This window comes from Rutidosis leptorrhynchoides, chromosome 3 (assembly GCF_046630445.1).
Source record: "Rutidosis leptorrhynchoides isolate AG116_Rl617_1_P2 chromosome 3, CSIRO_AGI_Rlap_v1, whole genome shotgun sequence".
NCBI lineage: Eukaryota > Viridiplantae > Streptophyta > Magnoliopsida > Asterales > Asteraceae > Rutidosis > Rutidosis leptorrhynchoides.
This window is the reverse complement of record NC_092335.1, coordinates 449,135,363-449,156,440: the sequence shown is the minus strand read 5'-3', so window position 1 is coordinate 449,156,440 and position 21,078 is coordinate 449,135,363. Positions and strand designations below refer to the sequence as shown.

General features: G+C 33.5%; 1 non-coding gene across 1 annotated transcript; it reads left to right on the top strand.

Moving 5' to 3' along the window:
- The first annotated feature begins 18,809 nt into the window (after positions 1–18,809).
- On the top strand, positions 18,810–18,916 carry LOC139903111 (small nucleolar RNA R71). The gene has a single exon (XR_011777955.1). It is a non-coding gene; the product is annotated as a small nucleolar RNA R71 (small nucleolar RNA).
- The last annotated feature ends 2,162 nt before the right edge of the window (positions 18,917–21,078 follow it).

Here is a 21,078-nt window from a genome sequence, read left to right as displayed (position 1 = left end):
CCTGTTTTCTTTTTTGGGTTTGGACGCCGTCCAAACATTTGGGACGCCGTCCCAGTTTGAAGACCTGGACGCCGTCCAACAATTTGGGACGCCGTCCCAGATCGAAGACCTGGACGCCGTCCAACATTTTGGGACGCCGTCCAGAATGGCTGGCAGGCATGTCTTTTTGCTTTTAAATATCTTAGATGGGTAAATTGGTAATTTCACTTGGTGGACGAATTAAAGGCCCTAGATCAGTTTGGTTGAGCCTCATTACTCCATTCCTAACCACCAAACTTCATCCACTTAAATCCTAGTGAGAGAGGGTGATTCAAGTGTGAAAAAGCTCAAATCGGAGAAGAAGAAGCTTGTTTCGGGTTTTAGCTCGAGCATTAAAGTTGTTCATCTCCTCGTTAGCTTCGTTTTGATTGTTGTGGTAAGCCCTAAACTTGATTACCTTATTTTAATGTGTTTAAGGGTTAGGGTTTGGGTTAGTATTGCACATAAAACCCATTTGTGAGTAATTTGGGGTTTTGGGTAAGTTAGGGTCATGAAGACCCAAATGGTGACTAACCTAGAGTTTTGAAAGGGTAAATGGTGTAAATGGGTCTTAAAGACCTAAGTAAATACTAATACACTTATAGTTAATGTTAGTGGGTGTGATTTGGGTTGTGGGTGACCCAAATGGGTGAGTTGACCTAGAAATGGGTCAAATGGGTCTTTGATGACCTAGGTTGTCTTGCATGTATGAAAACGAGTTAACTTTGTGGTTAAAAGTGTGTTAATACCTTAATTGGCTAAAGTTAGGGTTTTTGGTGAAGTTAACCCATTATTAGGGTTAAAGGTGCAAAATGGGTCGGGATTGCACTTAGGGTCAAAAGACTCTAGATTGTTGAGTGAGTTACTTGACCGACTTGAGTTGTGAATTGATAATGTGCTAAAATGTAATAGGTACGTTACATTGACGTTGCAAGTTCGGTTATCTCACACGAAGACTTTGAGGTGAGTGGAATAATTATATGCGTATGTATATAATGTATCTATTTGTTGTAGCGTGAAAGGTGTAGTGTCGAGGTGTTAAGACACCACGTTTCACGTGAAGAGTGTAGCATCGAGGTGTTAAGATGCCACTCGGGTGTAGCATCGAGGTGTTAAGATGCCACCTAGGAGTGTAGTGTCGAGGTGTTAAGACACCACTCCGTAAAATAATGAGTGATGCATCGAGGTGTTAAGATGCCACTCGGGGTGATGTGCCGAGGTGTTAAGGTGCCACCCTAGGGGTTAGTGGTGTGAGGTGGTAAGTGCCCTAACGGATGTTACGAACACTGATGGCGTTTTCGCGAGCGCCGTTCCCTTGTACTATTGGTTAACCATGGTTATTTGTGTTGTAAGCATATTATATTATTCGAGTTATATTTATATGCGGTTGTTATGCTAGCTTGGGGGTATTGGTGAATTATAGCTTGTTAATGCGACGATAAGCTAATGTCGTTTGCTAGCATGTTTGCGGTTGTGTAAGTGTATGCAAGTAGGTATAATTATATATGTATTCTTATAGTTATTGCATTCACTAAGCTTTGCTTACCCTCTCATTGTTTACTTTTTTTATAGGCTCGGGCATTGACAAGGGTAAGAGCGTTCAATTGGATTAGTGATCTCCCGCTTGTTTTGTTAGGGGATGCTTTTGGGTGTTAGCTTTTGGAGTTCGACCGAGATTGGGTAGTTAAACCCCAAACACCATGCTCTAATGTCGTTTGGAACTTAAACTTATATTTGGTCGAAACTTTTATTTTTGAACGAAACTCGTAAAATGGGCGATGTGGGCCCGTTGATGTAAAACTTGATTTTGATGATGAAAATCTCTTAGTTTCACTTATATTGACTTGTGGTAAAAAGGTTTTCGTTTGAAAGTGTCAGGAAGCGGGTTTTCCGCTCGTGTGAGTTGGACCCGTGATCAGTAGCTGGAAGGCTATTGGGACGCCGTCCCAATTGCTTGGACGCCGTCCCAGTTGCTTGAGCTGGACGCCGTCCCCAAAAGTTGGACGCCGTCCCACCTTTCTAAGCTGGACGCCGTCCAGGATTCTGGACGCCGTCCAGATGCACTGACCTACAAAATTTTTTTTTTTTGGGTACGCGTTTTGAGTTTATGAAGTCGGGTTGTTACATATGTATACTAACATTTATATTTATGTTATCTAACATTTATTTATGGTTACTTACATTTATTTATGCATAAAAAAATTATTTATTTATTCCATACTAATGTTTATTCTTAAAACTATTATTTATGCATAAAACGTTTATTTATGTTAGTCATACCTTAATCTTTGTATTTATACTAAATACATTTATAGCAAACATATTTATATTAAATTCCTTCATTAAAATTATTTTTAATACAACGGTCATATATACATAACGGTTGTTAACATCAACTGACGACGTTAAAAGACTATATTTTTCAAATATAAAATGAACATCTCCGTTTTCACATTTTCACACATCAATCTTCATTTTCTCAGATTACCACTCTCAAAAGTTTTTGTAAAGATGATTCACTCGAGGATGATTTTTCCTACTGTATTGGTCATACGAACTGTGATGACCCATAAAATTTCGCATTAATAAATTAATTACAGGATAAAATATTTTCGACACAATAAGTGAACCTATTATGTTGAGTCTTAAAACGTTTTGAACTAGTTTACACATTCATGTACCCTTTGACCATTCTCGACGATTCACGAACAACAATTTATAAATGGATATATAAAAATCTAGAACCACTTTTAACAACTCAGTTTCTAGTCTTACTTTGAAGACTTGGTTTTTAATTTGTAAGAAGAATTTGTTTAGTGTTCTTTCACTTTAGTAACTGTGAAAATATTAAAATTGCCAAAACCATACTCCATGATTTTTGTGAAACTATGTGCTACAAGTTTAGGACACATGTGGCCCCTCTATATTCCCTACTTACACGTCTCATAGTTTATTAGAATTGAAAAGTGAGTCATGAATTATTTATTTAATATTTTTAATAAGGTTCATATAATTTAGCTCTTTCATTTATTTAATTTTTTTAAATAACTATTATATTCCCTAATAATTATTATTAATAACAATTTACAAAGGTGTTACAGTTTTAAAAATATTTAGAATCACTTTTTACAACTTGCCTCTCAGCTGTTATGATAAGAATAAATATTTTAACCTTATCCTAAAATATAAAATTTTTATAAGACTTTCACTACTAATTATTGGTACGGGGATAAATAAAAAGAGAAAAAGTCACGAGATATGTAAGACAACATGGGTGGCTTGTTATAATTGTAGGCATGTTGCAATAATATTATTTTTTTGAGATAGTGAAGTTCACGAATGATTATTTATCCATTTAAACTCGTATATTTTTTTTTATATCTCAGAAAATTACTTAATCAATATGTATAGTTACTTTAAATTTGAGGTCAAAAAGAATCACGGGTTGGTGTCCTTGTTGTCTCATGTGATTAAATTGACAAGAGTAGGGTCTAATGTTTTTAGTTTCACGGGGGTTATTGCCACTATATAATTCTTTTTGGTCACAACGTAAAAATGTCACGGTTGCCTACTTGCCTTTAAACGTAGCATTTTTTAATATTAAAATGAGACCTATTTGGAAAAACCATAGAATGAAACAAGAAAATGTCACGGAATGGTTTATGGCATGTCGTAATCACCTTTACCTCACTAGCTTTATTCTTTGTTTTTAAAGTAACGTTTTTTTAATGGGACACCATTTTATAAATTTACAATACTTTTATAAATCATAAAGCAAGTTGTTTCATTTCCATTACTTGTTGACTGTCACGCCTAGTGACTTAATTATGGAAGTATTATTATTATTATACCATTCGCTTGAATATTAACTTTACCTATCAATTTTTCATATAACAACACTTGCATGTTAATTTTTCGTTAGGGTCCCCCATTAATGTATATTTATCAGGTAGTGGGTTGGTAAGCAAATTGTTGGCACATCACTACAACAAAAACTCACGGACCATATAGGGAGGCGGCTCTTTATTCCTACACGTTTTTATTTTCAATTAATTTAATTATGTTACTGGACAAAATTTCTCATCTATATATACATTGCAATTCGTTTTCTTTTTGGAACTAAACACACAAACATAATAATACTCCGTAGTGTTATTATTATTTTCTTTATTATTATTAGTAATATCATTGTTATTATTATTCTTATTAGTATTAGTATTATTATTTTACGATACAAAAATAATAATATACATAAAATACTACGACTGGGTTACGCACGGGTATTTTCAAATCGGGTTTCAAATTGGTTTAAAGCTAAGGAAAATAATGGGTATTGTTCGTGAATCCAAGACCAACCATACAATCATCCACTATCATTACGTCTATGCAATTTGCTTACAATATTGAATCTCAATATTGAACTGTGGGTTATAGATCCCTTTTTAAATGCTTTAAATATTTTTGGCCTGAGAATACATGCAATATCTTTTATACGCAATGGACACAAGTACATACTTAATTCTATACTGAGTTTGAACCGAAAATCCCTTAGCTTTGCTAACTAGTAACTACCAGTACATAGGATATGGACTGGTAGGCGCGAGTAATTGTATATGGATCCATAGGGCTTGACATCCCTGTCTGAGCTAGAGCGCTAGCCTTTTGACGGACGTATGTTACTTGAGTTTACGACACGTTGGTTTGTGTGTATTAAAACAACAAGGGTAATTATTAGTATAGCGTTAAGTTTAGTTACCAGGGTGCTCTGTTACATAAAATCTATTGATAAATTTTTGATGAAATCTTGTGGTCCATCTTTATATACTTATTACTCGAGCAATAAAACCTATAACTCACCAACATTCGTGTTGACCTTTTTAGCATGTTTTATTCTCAGGTCCTTAGATTACTTCCGCTATGATGTGCTTGTTGCCTGCATGGAGTCTTTCATGCTTTGTTTAAAGTTTACTGTATTCGAAACAAAACTACGCTGTGTAATAAATAATTTGACTGTGATGTCAACCTGTAAGATAAAGACTTATGTATTTCTGAGGATTTACTTATACTTAAGTAATCGCCCACATGTGTATGACTTTCTATGTTTAAAAAGTCACTTATTATAATGAATGCAATATTTTTATCATCACTGTGAAATCAATGAATAACGTACCGCATCAATAGCGATTTTGGCGGGTCGTTATAGTTGGTATCAGAGCGTGAGGCCATAGGGAACCAGAATTTGCATTAGTGTGTGATGTGTGAGAGGTGTAGTACAAAATAGATTATATTTTACTACGAAATATTATTAAATACGATGCAATTTTACACAAGTTATTTATTTATGTGTAGAATGGATATACCTAAACCTTGCTACAACACTTATAGGCAGTGTACCTAATTGTAGAGTAGTGTAGTTTTTAGTAAGTCTAGTTCATTCCACAGGGAGCTAGCTGAGTTTAACGCTATATATATTTTAAACTATATTTGTGTGTGTATATATATATATATATATATATATGTAGTATTATTATTATTATTATAAAGGGGGGTTTTACCGTTTAATGACCGGTTTGTCGATTTTATGTCTTAAGTCACAATTAAAACCTAATGTAAAAAATACTAGATAAAAATATAACTTAATTTAAAGCGTAAAATAAATGACAATAAATAAAAGTGAGATAAATAAAAGTGCAGTAATTTAAAGTACGATAAATAAAATGACGGTAAATAAAAGTACGATAAGATATAAATTAAAGGAATTATGCTTATTTAAACTTCCATAATCATGATGTTTGACATGTTGATTTTTAATTTTATTACCATAGGTTAATTGTCCTTTGTCCTGGATTATTCGATATGTCAATCTGGTTTTGTCCATAATAGTCCGTCGGTCATAATTATAAAGTGCGAGAGTCTTCGCCAAATTAACCTTATACCCGAAGTCAAATATTCCAACTAATTGGGGACTTAAACTGTAACAAGGTCTTAATACTTTGTTTAATGAATGCACCAGGTTATCGACTGCGTGTAATCCAAAGTTTTAATACTTTGTTAATAATTACACCAATTACCCTTGAATGTAATCCACCCCTGTTTTAATGAATCCAGTGACTATTAATCCATTCCCGTGTCCGGTCAAATGAATAATTATTAGTATTTATAGATATCCCGCCCACCATACCCAGTCAAGCGTATGTGGTTATATATAAACACGTCAAATTATAAATCTCTATATTAAATCAACGAGATATCATTTAATTAATATAAAGCCCATTAATAGCCCATAGTCCAAATTTCACAAGTGTCGGTCTTTTGTCCAAACCCCAATTATGGTGCAAACCCAATAACCCCGTCTTTAATATTTAGTCCAACATCACAATTACTTCGGCTTAAATAAGAATAATAATAACTTAGCTACGAGACATTAATTTAAAAAGGTTGAACATAACTTACAATGAGTATTAATCGCGTAGTGTTACACGGACAAAATTTTGACTTACAAACTTAAAACATTCGCCACTATAACCTTATTATTATTAACTTAATATTAAAATTAAAATTATAATTAAAATATATATTGAGAGATAGAGAGTAATTGAATAAGGTGTGTGTAAATCAGTTCATTGCAATTTATAGACCTGACCACAACTTTACTACCATGCGATCGTATGGTTTTTGTGCCTCCAGGCCATGCGATCGCATGGCCCCTGGTCCAGCTCACAATTCTTTATTTTCTAGTTTGCCGACGGTTTTTAATATATAAATATAATATATATATAATTTATAGAATTATTTATATATTATATTATATTTGTGTGCATAGTTGACTTGTAATTTTAGCTCCGTTGCGTCGTGCGTTGATAGTTGGTTCATGTTCCGGTTCTGGATTTTTGAACGTCCTTGCATACTATTTAATATCTTGTACTTTGCATTTTGCGGCTTGTACTCTTGTAATTTTGAGACGTTTCTCATCAATAAATTGAACCACTTGGATTGTATTTTGTACTTTTGAGCTTTTTGGTCGTTTACGTCTTTAAATTGTCGAATCTGTCTTTTGTCTTCACCTTTTATTATTTAAACAAATATTACTTGTAAATAGAACAATTGCAACTAAAAGCTTGTCTTTCTTGAAGGATAATGCTATGAAATATATGTTCATTTTTAGCATTATCAAATATTCCCACACTTGAGCGTTGCTTGTCCTCAAGCAATATAGAACTTGAATATAACTTTACTAGAATCACTTCTTATTCTTCACACTATGTACATCGGTGATTTTAATATGGCGGTATGAATAATGATAGTAACGATGTGGTTTACAGTCCCACATGACTATAAAAATTTAGATCCTTTAGGAAATTGGATCTTTATGAAAGCATTTGATCTTTTGAAAATTCAATCTAGCTTTTACCCTAGATAAGTTTTCCGGAATAACCCTTCACCGGTGTTTGCAAAATGTTTTTATGGGTTTTGTGGGTTTTAGATTTGAAAATTTTAGCTCAAAACTTGTGGTTTTGTGTCACCCAATTGCTAACCTTGTATTAGGAAAGCAACACGTCCAGTATACTTGCTCCATATATTACCTTTCGGTAAACTACCGTCCAGTTGTAAAGGAAAGCGTTGAACAAGCAACTGTTAAGGCAATGTCTAATGACATGCTTTTAATTATGGTCTATATCGTGTTGGATGCAATTACTATCCTTTGTAGGAGCAATAGTAAAGATCACCCTATAGTTTTTCGGTCTGGCACAAGGTCCTATCTTCGACCATGCTATGCAACCACCGTTCTTACGGTTGACACCCGATTTGGTTCAGGTGACCTAATGAATTCCAGGTGAATTCCTAGGATTTTACGTTCAATGGTAATGAACGCATTGAAAATAAGGTTTCAGAAAACAAATCGGTTTGTAATTTTGATCAAAATATTTTCTCGTTCAAGCTCGAGTTTAGATATCATTGAATTCTATGAGTTTGAATTCTCAATCTTTAAGGTCAATCTCAAGGATTGAGTAATATCAGGCTTAAAAGCTGATTTTTGATCTTTAAGGAGATTATCCTTTCTGGGGATCTGATTCATTAGTCTTATAAGCTAATTTACACAGTGTCCCCACATTGTACGAGACAGATCCTCTCATGGTTAGGATAAGTCTGACCACATGGCGACCCTGTTTGATGCTGAGGTCCGTGGATTTTCAGCTAATTTTCGAGAAAACTTTTCAAGATTTTTCGTAGACTCTACAACTGGTCTGGACGACAGCTTCCTGAACTAAATCAAGAAGCACGTGTCTTTTTCTCGGAAGACTTTACTTTCTTTTAAATTCCATTTATATTACAATAAACTGCGTAAAACTGATTAATATTGTCCAAAATAAAAGTATCTTCAATTATTTGTACAAAAATATGTAATATATGTTCTAAATAACTTGGTAAATTTTTCCCACACTTGGCTTTTATTTTTCTTTCTTTGCCTTTTTATTCTCTTCTATTCCATTTTAAATGAATTCAAGCATTTTGGGTTGTTTCTCAATTTATGTCCTTTCCGAGGTAACAATAATTTCAGTGTTAACACCTAGTTTTATCGTTCATAAATATGTATAAACATGATTTTGAGTTCATTTAGTTGAAATTTTTTTAAAAATTTTACTAGAAGTTGGTAGTCAGTATATAAGACTAGGGCTGTTCTTTATTATCAGAGAGCACTAGATTCTAATACAACTACTGCGTTACTAGTATTTTAACGGTGGCTATTAAACCAAGTGTATAAGTTAAATTTTAAAACCGAAAGAATTTAATCCTTTCCCACACTTAAGATCTTGCAATGCCCTCATTTGTAAGAAATCAGTTAACAATTTAAATTATTGAGGGTGATTAGAGTAGAAAAATTATTAAATTTTACCAAAGTTTTCAAACATATTGTTGTTTGTTTGAATGATAAATGGTGCACAACATTTGTTCATTCCTGCAGTTGTTATATCACATTTAATTTGCATCTTGTCGTCAAAATTAGTTGCTTTTGCTGAATTTAATGCCAGTCTTTGAAAATACGCTGTTTTACCCTGTTGTGTACATGAAATAAAATACATACAATACAAATATAAACACGCATGGTAATTTGAAATGGGACTTAATATCCCATTTTCAATTTACAAAAATAAAATATTAGTACAAAATAATAAAAATGTTAAGCATTACATAAAAGTATCAAAATGTTATATGTTTAACATAAATAGATAAAAATAATAAAAGATAAGAAATCACCAATGGAACACTATTGATTTGGATAGGGATTCCAATTCATATCATCGCTCGGGTTCCATGGTTAATGATAGGTGTCCTGGTGGGCTTGATTTGGGTCGTACAAGTCAAAAGGTGGTCGCATGTCGGGCTGATGTTGTGGATAAAAAGCAGGCCGAGTCGGGATGTAGTTATGTGGTACCTGATATGATAGCTGGCTCATGATTTAGTGCTGATGAACTTACCAGCTATCGTGTTGGCGTCGCCTGGAAGTCTCATACTCATTCACGACTTGCCACTGCTCATACTGACGATGCCTATCCTCATTACTCATTTCCACCTCATCTATACGCTGGAAAACATCAGTAAAACTATCCCTAATAACATCCCTGATGTCATCTACTTCCTCCATCTCCTCATCCGAACCCCTCTCTACCTGTGGATGGGTGCCCTGATATGGTATTGGCATATTATGCCTCCGTTTTAATACCTTTGCACCCTGATAAACCTGTAAACCTATAGAATCGGTTTGTTCCTTAACTACCATCATTGGACCTCCGTGTTCCCTATCTACACCTAAGTACTCTCCAATGAGAGTAACAAAAATACCTCCTCCTATTATTCCCCCGTCCTGTATACCTTCCACAACTTTCGACAAATAATAGCCAACACAGTAGGGAATATTAACAAAGCCTCTAGTGTCTCGAATGCACTTAAGGTAAAATAAATCATTTAGAGTCATTTTCTCCTTGTTTTTACCTCTTTGTGTAACCGAGTTAGCTAAAAATCTATGTATTATACGAAGCTCTGCCTTGTTAATATCTAAATAGGAGTGTCTTCCTGCCCGTGTAAACACATTAAAATTTGACATACGCCTCCATACGGCGTTAGCGTTAAAATCTCTATCTACCCTCTCACCGTGATAAATTAAAGCTGTACAATCAGGTGATAATAATTCAGTGGGGGTGTAAATCTGTAAAGTCCTAGCCATGTCTATCATAGACATCCTGTACATAGCACCTCCAAGTAAAAACCTAAGAAAACTCTTATCGTCTAACCCGTCTACATCCTTATTTAAGGCTATAGTACTCATTAGCTCAACACACCACTCCTTATATACAGGCTTACGAGTGGTAAATAAATGTTCTCAATCAGGAAAAGAAGAGTTGCCCTACCTTTAGATTAGATGCTGCCTAACTGAGTTGGCTAGGTTGACCCTTTCCAAAGGCTCCCAATCTATTTCCCTTGGTACTTCTACATTTTTGGTCCAAAGCTTAAATTTGTTACTTTGGTATGTCGGGTAATCTCTTCAGCTTCTATCAAATCTTAGATTGGGGTGTAACTCCTGTTCATGAATTCTTGAGTGTTCTATTACATGGTGAACGGGAAATATTACGTAGGCGGTAAAAAATTGTGGCTCCGGCTCATAGTATGTCACGTGTTGATCATAATGTTGTTGTTCAGGTTGCCAAGATGATGATGCACCATCTGTATCTGTATTTCTCTGCAAAATAAATTAAACAAAAAATTTGTGCATCCAAATATGCATTAGTGTTAGCAAAAAAAAAAAACAAATTAAAACAATTACAATTACATGTTTAATCCATATTGAACTTACACTCATTCACATATTTTTATCAATTCTACAATTTTTCAAATAAGCATATATGAAAAGGTATACAAAGTTCATAAGCATTCAATTCAAATAACATGTTAAAATAACCATTACTAGCAATTAAACAAGTTTCAAATTGCATTTATATCAAAATAATCAAGTTCATGAATTTTAGACTTAAAAAGTCCACTTTGATGCTCAAAAATCATGTTTAGGATCAAAGTTTGGATCATTTAGCAACCTAAATATGTTACACTACTTAATTTAGCAATAATTCATAACAAAAATCGGTCATAACCTGTTTATATCAAAAAGCCCCAAATTTCTCAAGAACACAAACCCTAGATTTCTAAAAATTTTGAAGTTTAAAGATTCAAATCATGACAAATAGTATCAATCTAGGCTATACAAGCATAATATACTAACAATTTAATTCTAATTAAGCTAGAAATCATCAAAATCAAATTAGGTAAATTTTAGCCCAAGAACACTAAAATTCGAATTTAAAGAGTTTTAGGGGTGAAATCGTTACCTTATTTGAAAAACTTCTGAACAAACGTATGATTAGAGCGGATTATAGCAAGAAAATTGGTTGGTTTTGATGAAAAATTGAAGATTTTAGGGGATTTTTGGTGTGTGTGTTCGTGTATTTGTGTGTGTGATTGTGTGAGACAGAAAGCAGTTGATGGCCTTTTGTTCCTGACTAGTTTTTTAGCTCCATACGATCGCATGGCTTGGCAGTACAAATCCCATGCGATCGCATGGGGTGTAATGTTTTTTTTTTAAATCTTTAACTTGTAAAAACAAAAATGGAATAAATTTAAAATTTTGTTTCCTTTTATATTGAGGGCGTTTCGGTACGTTGACCTAGTTCGTCCCTTGACAAAATTTTAAAAATTTGTCTTTTTAAAGCGTTGTTTTAAAAGCTAAGATTTTTGGATTTTTTTAATGTTTTTGCCATACTTTAAATCAATAAAATTAAAAATAAATATAATAAAATTTCTCGTCCCGCCCTCGGATAAAGCAATTTCGGTTCAACGACCTAGTTTTCAACTCACGACAAATTTTAAATATCAAATTTTTAACTTAATGAAATAAAGTACATTTTTTATTTTTAAATCTACACCAAACTTATAATGAAAATAATTTTATATTAATAATATTTATATATAGTAATTTTACAAACTTTCATTTAAAATATTATAATTATATATATTAATTTTAAAAACAAGGCGAAAATAAAATAAAAATCTTTTTGGTCTTTTATCCCACTTTAATCAATTAAATATTAACAAAAATATACGTCCCTCTTTTGGATAAAGTAATTTCGGCCATATTACCTAGTTTTACTCCTGACGAATTTCCGAAATATTTTGAATTGATTGATTAAAGATATTTATACCTTATGAATAAACGGTAAATTTTGCAGTGATGCATTAAATTTTTGTATGATATCAATAATTTCGGTTTCGCATACCTAATTTTATTGAATATCAATTTAATACTTTATAGCGAACGATTCAGCGTTTATTATCAAAAGGTTAAAAGCAATAAAAATAAAATAAAAATTGTACATACTTACCTAGTGACCTACTTTAGTTGACTCATAGGAGAGTCGTTCGATTTGGTTTTCCATAGCTACGTAAGCGTAACCTCGATTTTTCAATAACTTTTCTTCTAAACATATGAACGGTCCTTCTCTGCATAGAGTAACGAATTCGGTATTGGAATGTGTTTGATTGTTCGAACATTTACCTTCGTGTTACCATTTTCCGCATTTATGACATCTTTCAAGGTGTCGTGCTCTTCTTTTTATTGCGGATTTTGATTTTCCTTTACCAAAATGTGTCTTATGATGATTCTTCCTGAGTTCTTTCCTCACTTCGTCCATTTTTCCTCTTATGAATGATACCAGTTCACTCGGGAAGATGTTATTATTACGTTTAGTAATCATAGCGTGTAGTAGTAGACCATGGTTTAGATCAAAGGAATTCTTCATCTCGTAATACCTAAAAGAAATAAAAAATTCAGAATGGATGGAGAAGACTAGTTCTTTAGGGTCTGCTAGGGAAAGACCATTCGGATTCCATTTTCGATAACTACACGAAAACAGAAAATCTAACTCTAGACAACATTATATTATCCTTTAAAACATTTGAATCTCCCCACACTTAGTTAGCTGTGGTATCGAAATTGTGATTAACTTCATTATTAACTTCAATTGGAACACCAACAATTTGCATATCTCTGACTTTTGCTTCAAGCCATTTGTTGATTTCCTCTGTAACATTCACAAATTCAATTAACATCGCCTTTTCTTTAGGTGACAAATTGGATACTAATCGATTACATAACTTAAAGTTCCCATTAATCCTAGCATCTTGAATCCGTTTATAAAGTTTCTTCGTTGCACTGTTAAAAACGGGTTCATCTAATTTCATATCAACAACGGGGTTCTTTGTTATTAGGTCATCATTGGGTGTTTCTTCATCTTCCCCACACTTAGGCGTTTGTAATGGTTCAACATTTTTGATTGGTGGAGATTGAAACTTTCAATTCACAAAGGTGACCGATTTGTCACCATCCCTAAGTGTCATTCTACCTTCTCTTACATCAAAGAACGCCTTGGTGGTTGCTAAAAATGGGCGACCAAAAATTAGAGGAATATCAAGGTCTTCCTCCATATTAATAGCTATGAAGTTTGCAACAAAGGTCAAACTTCCCACTTTAACAAGTAAATTATTGGCTATTCCAACCGGGTGTTTAATGGTTTGATCAAATAATTGAACACCTATTCTGGTTGGTCTTAATTTACCCACACCTAATCTTTTGTATAAGGAAAGAGGCATAACATTCGCAATCGCTCCTAAATCTGCAAGCCCATTATACATAACACCATCATTAAGCAAGCAAGAAATGATAAATTCACCTGGGTCTCCTACTTTAGTAAGTAGAGTTGGTTTGTTAACCTTTTTCGGGTGATTTTTTCTAGGTTCTTTCACTTCTACTTGAACTTCTTGTTCATATTTTTCTTCGTTTCTTGGAATGAGAGGTTTATATAGAAATTCTTCTTCATCTCTCCAATTTGAAGCCTCCCCGTCTTCCAATTTTGGTTTTTCATATGTTGTTGACAACATATTTATGTTTTCATTCTGAGGGTTTTCTTGGGTGGTGAAATTATGATTAACTTCATTGTCAATTTCCATCGGGTCATGTATGTAATGTTTAACTCTGTGACCATTAACTTTAAATTCAATCCCATTTGAATTTATTAACTCTACTGTTCTGTACGGGAAAACTCTTTTGACTATGAATGGTCCAGACCATCTTGATTTCAACTTTTTTAGAAATTGCTTGAATCGTGATTTGAAAAGAAGAACTCTGTTTCCTTCCTTAAATTCTTTTGAACTTCTGATTCTTTTATCATGCCATTTCTTCGTTCTTTCCTTATAGATTAACGAATTTTCATATGCCTCATGTCTTAATTCTTCTAATTCATTTAGTTGACTTAACCGTAGACGTCCGACTTCATGAAAATCAAGATCACATGTCTTCAAAGCCCAAAATGCTTTGTGCTCAATTTCTACTGGAAGGTGACATGTTTTTCCGTAAACAAGTTTAAAAGGTGTGGTGCCAATTGGAGTTTTGTAGGCTGTTCTAAAAGTCCAGAGTGCATCCTCCAATTTCATGGACCATTCCTTTGGCTTCGATCCTACGGTTTTCTCTAGAATACGTTTTAATGCTCAGTTAGTATTTTCAACTTGTCCACTTGTTTGTGGATGATAAGCGGTTGAGATTTTATGAGTTACTCCATATCTTTTGAGAACTTTCTCAAGTTGATTATTACAAAAATTAGTACCCCGATCACTTATTAAAGCTTTCGGTGTTCCGAACCTAGCAAAAAGACAATTTAGGAAGTTGGCTACAACTCGTGCATCGTTAGTTGGGAGAGTTTGTGCTTCTACCTATTTAGATACATAATCAATGGCAACGAGAATGTTGAGATTATTATGAGATTTTGGAAATGGACCCATAAAGTCAATACCCCAAACGTCAAATACTTCACATACTTGAATGACATTTTGTGGCATTTCATCACGTTGACTTATTTTTTCGGACCTTTGACATGCATCACAGGATTTACAAAGAAGGTGTGCATCTTTGAAAATTGTAGGCCAATAAAATCCAGCATCATAGACTTTTCTTGCTGTGAGTTGAGGCCCATAATGCCCTCCTGTTGGTCCTGTGTGACAATGGTTTAAGATTTGACTAGCTTCATCTCTGAATACACATCGGCGTATTATTCCATCGGGACAACTTTTGAATAAATGTGGGTCTTCCCAAAAATAGTGTTTTATATCACTAAAGAATTTCTTTCGTTTTTGGTACGACAACCCTTTTTTAAGGAATCCACATACTAAGTAGTTTGCATAGTCTGCAAACCATGAAATTTCATTATAATCAATCTTTAATAGATATTCATCAGGAAAGTTGTCTTGTATGGCCGATTCATTTAGAACTTCCAATTCGGGATTTTTAAGACGAGAAAGATGATCGGCGACAAGATTTTCTGCTCTCTTTTTATCTCGGATCTCAATATCGAACTCTTGTAAGAGTAAGATCCAACGGATTAATCATAGTTTGGCATCTTGTTTTGAAAATAGGTATCTAAGAGCAGAATGATCAGTATAGACCACCGTTTTAGCTAGAATGAGATATGAACGAAATTTGTCAAAAGCAAAGACAATAGCAAGGAGTTCTTTTTCAGTAGTTGTGTAATTCATTTGTGCTCCTTGTAACATCTTACTAGCGTAATAGATAGGTTGAAATCGTTTTTCAATCCTTTGTCCTAAAACGGCTCCCATTGTAAAATCACTTGCATCGCACATGAGTTCAAATGGTAGATTCCAATTTGGAGTTATCATGATCGGTGCATTAGTGAGTTTTTCTTTAAGAATATTAAAAGATTTGATGCATTCATCTGAAAAGATGAATGGAGTGTCCTTTTCTAGGAGTTTATTCATAGGAGTGGCAATTTTAGAAAAATCTTTTATGAAACGTCGGTAAAAACCGGCATGCCCTAGAAAACTCCTAACTCCTCTAACATTGGTAGGATGTGGAAGTTTGGGAATTACATCTACTTTAGCTCTATCTACTTCAATTCCTTCCTTTGAAATTTTATGACCAAGAACGATGCCTTCTTTAACCATGAAATGGCATTTCTCCCCAATTAAGAACTAGATTTGATTGCTCGCATCTAATAAACATTCGTTCAAGATTAACTAGACATGTTTCAAAAGTAACACCGAAGACTAAAAAGTCATCCATGAAAACTTCCATGCATTCTTCTATCATGTCGTGAAAAATCACCATCATGCATCTTTGAAAGGTTGCAGGGGCGTTGCAAAGTCCAAATGACATGCGTTTGTAAGCAAAAGTACCATAAGGGCACGTGAATGTGGTTTTCTCTTGGTCCTCGGGTGCGATTGGAATTTGAAAGTATCCGGAGAAACCGTCAAGAAAACAATAGTAACTGTTCCCGGCTAACCTTTCCAACATTTGATCAATGAAAGGTAAGGAAAAGTGATCTATTCTGGTGGCGTCATTTAATTTTCTATAATCAATACAAACACGCCATCATGTTACAGTCCTAGAAGGAATAAGCTCATTTTTTTCATTTGTGATGACAGTCATGCCACCTTTTTAGGTACGCATTGAACTGGGCTTACCCATGGACTATCAGAGATTGGATAAATTAAACCCGCATCTAGCAGTTTAATAATTTTTTTCATTACAACATCTTGCATATTAGGATTTAGTCTTTGTTGGCATTGCACATAGGTTTTATGACCTTCTTCCATAAGGATTTTATGTGTGCAATACAAAGGACTTATGCCTTTAATGTCATGAATCTTCCATGCAATATCTAGTTTATGAGCTTTTAGCACAGAAATGAGTTGAGATTTTTCATTTTCAGTAAGAGAAGACGATATTATTACAGGTAATTCAGATTCACCATGTAAATAAGAGTATTCCAAATGGGTTGGAAGTGGCTTTAACTCTAATATCGGTGGTTCTTCTATCGATGATTTGTATCGATATCTATCTTCCACTTTTAACAATTGAAGTTCTTCTGTTGTTGGTTCATATTCATTCGTCATAAGTGCAGCTAACATTTCAGCTTCATCAATTGGTTCAGTCCCTTCTCCTAAAGAACATTCTCCTGTTCCTTGTAATTCTGGAAATTCTTCTAACAATTCTGCATATGAATCTATAGTTTGAATGTAATAACATGTATCATCTGCAGATTGTGGTTGTTGCATGGCTCTATCAACAGAAAAGGTAACACTCTCGTCCTCTATACTTAGGGTCAGTTTCTTACCAAACACGTCTATTATTACTTTAGCCGTGTTTCAGAATGATCTTCCTAATATGAGAGGAACTCGAGAATCTTCTTCCTTGTCCAGAATAACAAAATCTACTGGAAATACTAAAGTACCAACTTTAACTAGCACGTTCTCCATTATCCCTCTAGGATATTTTACTGATCGATCTGCTAGTTGTATACTTATTGTGTTGGTTTTAATTCTCCGAGGTCTAGTTTAGCGTATAATGAATACGGCATTAGATTTATACTAGCACCTAAGTCTTCCAGTGCTTCTATTGAACTAAGACTACCCAGAAAGCAAGGAATTGTGAAACTTCTTGGATCTGATAATTTTTCTGGTAGCTTATTCAACAGCACTGCAGAACAATTAGCATTCATAGTAACAGCTGAGAGTTCTTCCATTTTCTTTCTATTTGTGATTAGATCTTTCAGAAATTTAGCATATCTAGGCATTCTTGAAATCACATCAATGAAAGGAAGATTGACATTTATTTGTTTAAACATATCCAAGAATTTGAATTGCTTGGCTTCAAGTCTTTCTTTTCTCATTTTACTCGGGTAAGGAAGCGGTGGTTGGTATGGTTTAACATAAGGCTTTGCCTTAACTGTGTTATCTTCATTAACCTTTTTAACTACCGGTTCTGTTTCCTTATCTTGCTCAGGCTGTGGTGCCTGTGTAGGAATAGAGTCATCAGAAATTACAGGTATTTCAGGTGATTTAAGTGTAATACCACTTCATGTGGTAATGGCTTTAGCTGTTTCATTCCGGGGGTTAGCATTTGTATCGCTAGGTAGACTCTCCGGTTTTCTTTCTCCTATTAACCTTGCTAGATTGCTCACTTCTTGTTCCAGATTTTGGATTAAATCTTGTTTATTTCTAAATGCTTGAGTATTTTATTCATTAGTTTGTTTCTGAGATGTGAAAAATTACGTTTGAGATTCAACTAGCTTCGACATCATGTCTTCTAAATTTGGCTTTTTATCATCGATTTGTGGTGGTTTATTTGGAAAAATAGGTCTTTACTGGTTTAAGTATTATTAGATACTTATTGATTGCTAGGACCTTATTGGTTGTTGTATGGAACATTTCAGTTATAATTCTGATTTTGATTGTAGTTTGGTCTTGGCAGTTGATAATTATTCTGATAATTATTTCCAGGCCATTGGTTTATGTATGAAATATTCTCTCTTTGTTCCATTGTTTGTTCAATACTGAGACAATCTTTTGTCAAATGTGGTCCTCCACAATGTTCACAACTAATTCGTATTGCATGAATATCTTTAGTCATCTTTTCCATTCGTCTCTCGAAAGCATCTAACTTTGTGAAAATGGAATCAAAGTCATGGCTAGAATCGGCTCTAGCCGCTTTAGATGATCTAACGATGTCTTTTTCTTGATGCCACTCATGTGAGTGGGAGGCTGTGTTATCAATAATTTTGTAAGCTTCAGTTGCGGTTTTCTTCATAATGGAACCACAAGCTGCTATGTCGATGTCTTTTCGTGTAGTAATATCGCATCCTTGGTAGAATATTTGTACTATTTGATAAGTGTCTAAACCATGTTGAGGACATCCTCTCAACAACTTTCTAAATCTTGTCCACGCCTCATATAGAGTTTCATTTGGCTTCTGTGTGAAGGTAATAATTTCTCCTTGAAGTCTCACGGCTTTAGATGCCTGAAAGAATCTTTTAAGAAATTTCTCAACTAAAACATGCCATGTATCAATCTCCCCTTCAGGTAACGATTCTAACCAATCTTTGGCTTCTCCCTTTAAAGTCCAGGGAAATAACATGAGATAGATCTGTTCATCTTCAACTTCTCTGATCTTAAATAGAGTACAAATCCTATTAAAGGTACGAAGATGTTCGTTTGGATCTTCCTTCGGCGCACCACTAAATTGGCACTGATTTGTTACCATGTGTAGGATTTGTCCTTTTATTTCGTAATCTGGCGCATTAATGTCTGGTTGAGTAATTGCGTGACCTTGGCTAGTGCGTTTAACTCTCATTCGGTCTTCCATACTTAGAGGTTCCGGATTTTCCATGATTGAGTTTGTTGAATCTGAATCACTAGAGGATTCTGATTTAATGGTTTCTTCCACGACAATCTTTGATTTAATGATTTGTGGTTCAGGAGGAATGATTAGTGGTTCAGGATCTCTGAATTGTCCTTGAATATCCTCCGGGTTCTCAATTGTGAGGTCGGGTTCAAAAAATGGATTATCGGAAATTTGAATTGGAGTACTTGGTCGAGTAGATGACGATTCTAAAGAAAAATCAACGGCGAAAATATTGGCTAGATGTCTTGATCGAGTTACAGGTGGTGAACGTATGAAAGGTGGTGAACGTTTTGCTCGGTGCATTCACTGAATATCCTATTAGTTATAAAGATAAAAATTATATAAGTTATCAAATTAATAGACTTTTCTGATTTTGCCCACGTTTCGAATAGCCAATAGATGCAGCAGGTAGCCAGGACCCTTTAAATCGGAAGCCCACAACTTGCCAGTGACAAATCTAACTATTACTACGAACAAGAAAATTTTGGATGTCTATCAATTTAACCGCTTAAAATAATTTTTTGTCGAAATTTTGAAGATAAAATCTATGTCCTAAAAACTACAGCGTCGAGAAATAAGAAAGAAAAAGAATGCGTCGAAAAACGTCGAAAAATAAAAAGTCGAAAAACAATAATAAGAAAGTAGAGCGTCGAAACTTAAAAGTCTAAAAACTAAATATTAAAAGTTGCGTCTAAAGGTATTAAAGCTTAAAAGGAATTTTATATCCAAAACAGCAATAACTTAAAAGGCACTAAAATATAAAAAATATTAAAGCGATAAGCGACGTCGTAAAATTCTAAAGCACCTAAATCTTAGTCTAAAGAAAAAGTATTTAAGGGATTTTACGGCAAAGCCTAAAAATCTAGAAATATAAAAAACTACGGCAAAAACTAAGTTTAAACTAATTACGAACGATAAAAATACAAATTACAAATTAAACGATTAAAATATACAATTTAAAAAAATAAAAAATAATAAAATTGTTTATTTTTATAAAAATATTATTTTTATATTATTATTTTATAAAAGTATTAATTTTTATATTAATAAAACTAATTAAAACTTAAAATACAAAATTAATTAAAACTTAAACTAATTATTATTTTATAAAACCCTAATCTATATTTAATTAATTATAATTATAATTTAAACCTAACCCTAATTCGATCAAACTAGGTAACTGACCTGTCTTTTCTCCTCATGCGATCGCATGAGGTATCAGTTGTTTAGCCATGCAATCGCATGGAGTCGGGTTCCAGGCCAGATCTTGGGCTGCTACAGTACGGCCCGTTTACTCTTTTACTTATTTTTTCTAATTTTTAATAAAATAAAAATAAAATAACTTAAATAAAACTTATAAATTAAAAAAATAATTTACTTATTAGTTTTTATAAATTTTAACAATAAAAATATAAACTTTTTAATTTAAATACTTAAAAATATAGTATATTTTTCTTTTTTTATGTTTATATATTTTTGTTTTTAAAACTTTTATAAATATATTTTTACAAAAATAGATTAAAATTAAACTTTTTTATAGCGTTTCGCTTTCGGTGTTGTTGAAGTTCCCCGGCAGTGGCGCCAAAAATACTTGATGTGTACAAGGTGTAGTATGAAATAGATTATATTTTACTACGAAATACTATTAAATACGATACAATTTTACACAAGTTATTTATTTATTTACAGAATGGATATACCTAAACCTTGCTACAACACTTATAGGCAGTGTACCTAATCGTAGAGTAGTGTAGGTTTTAGTA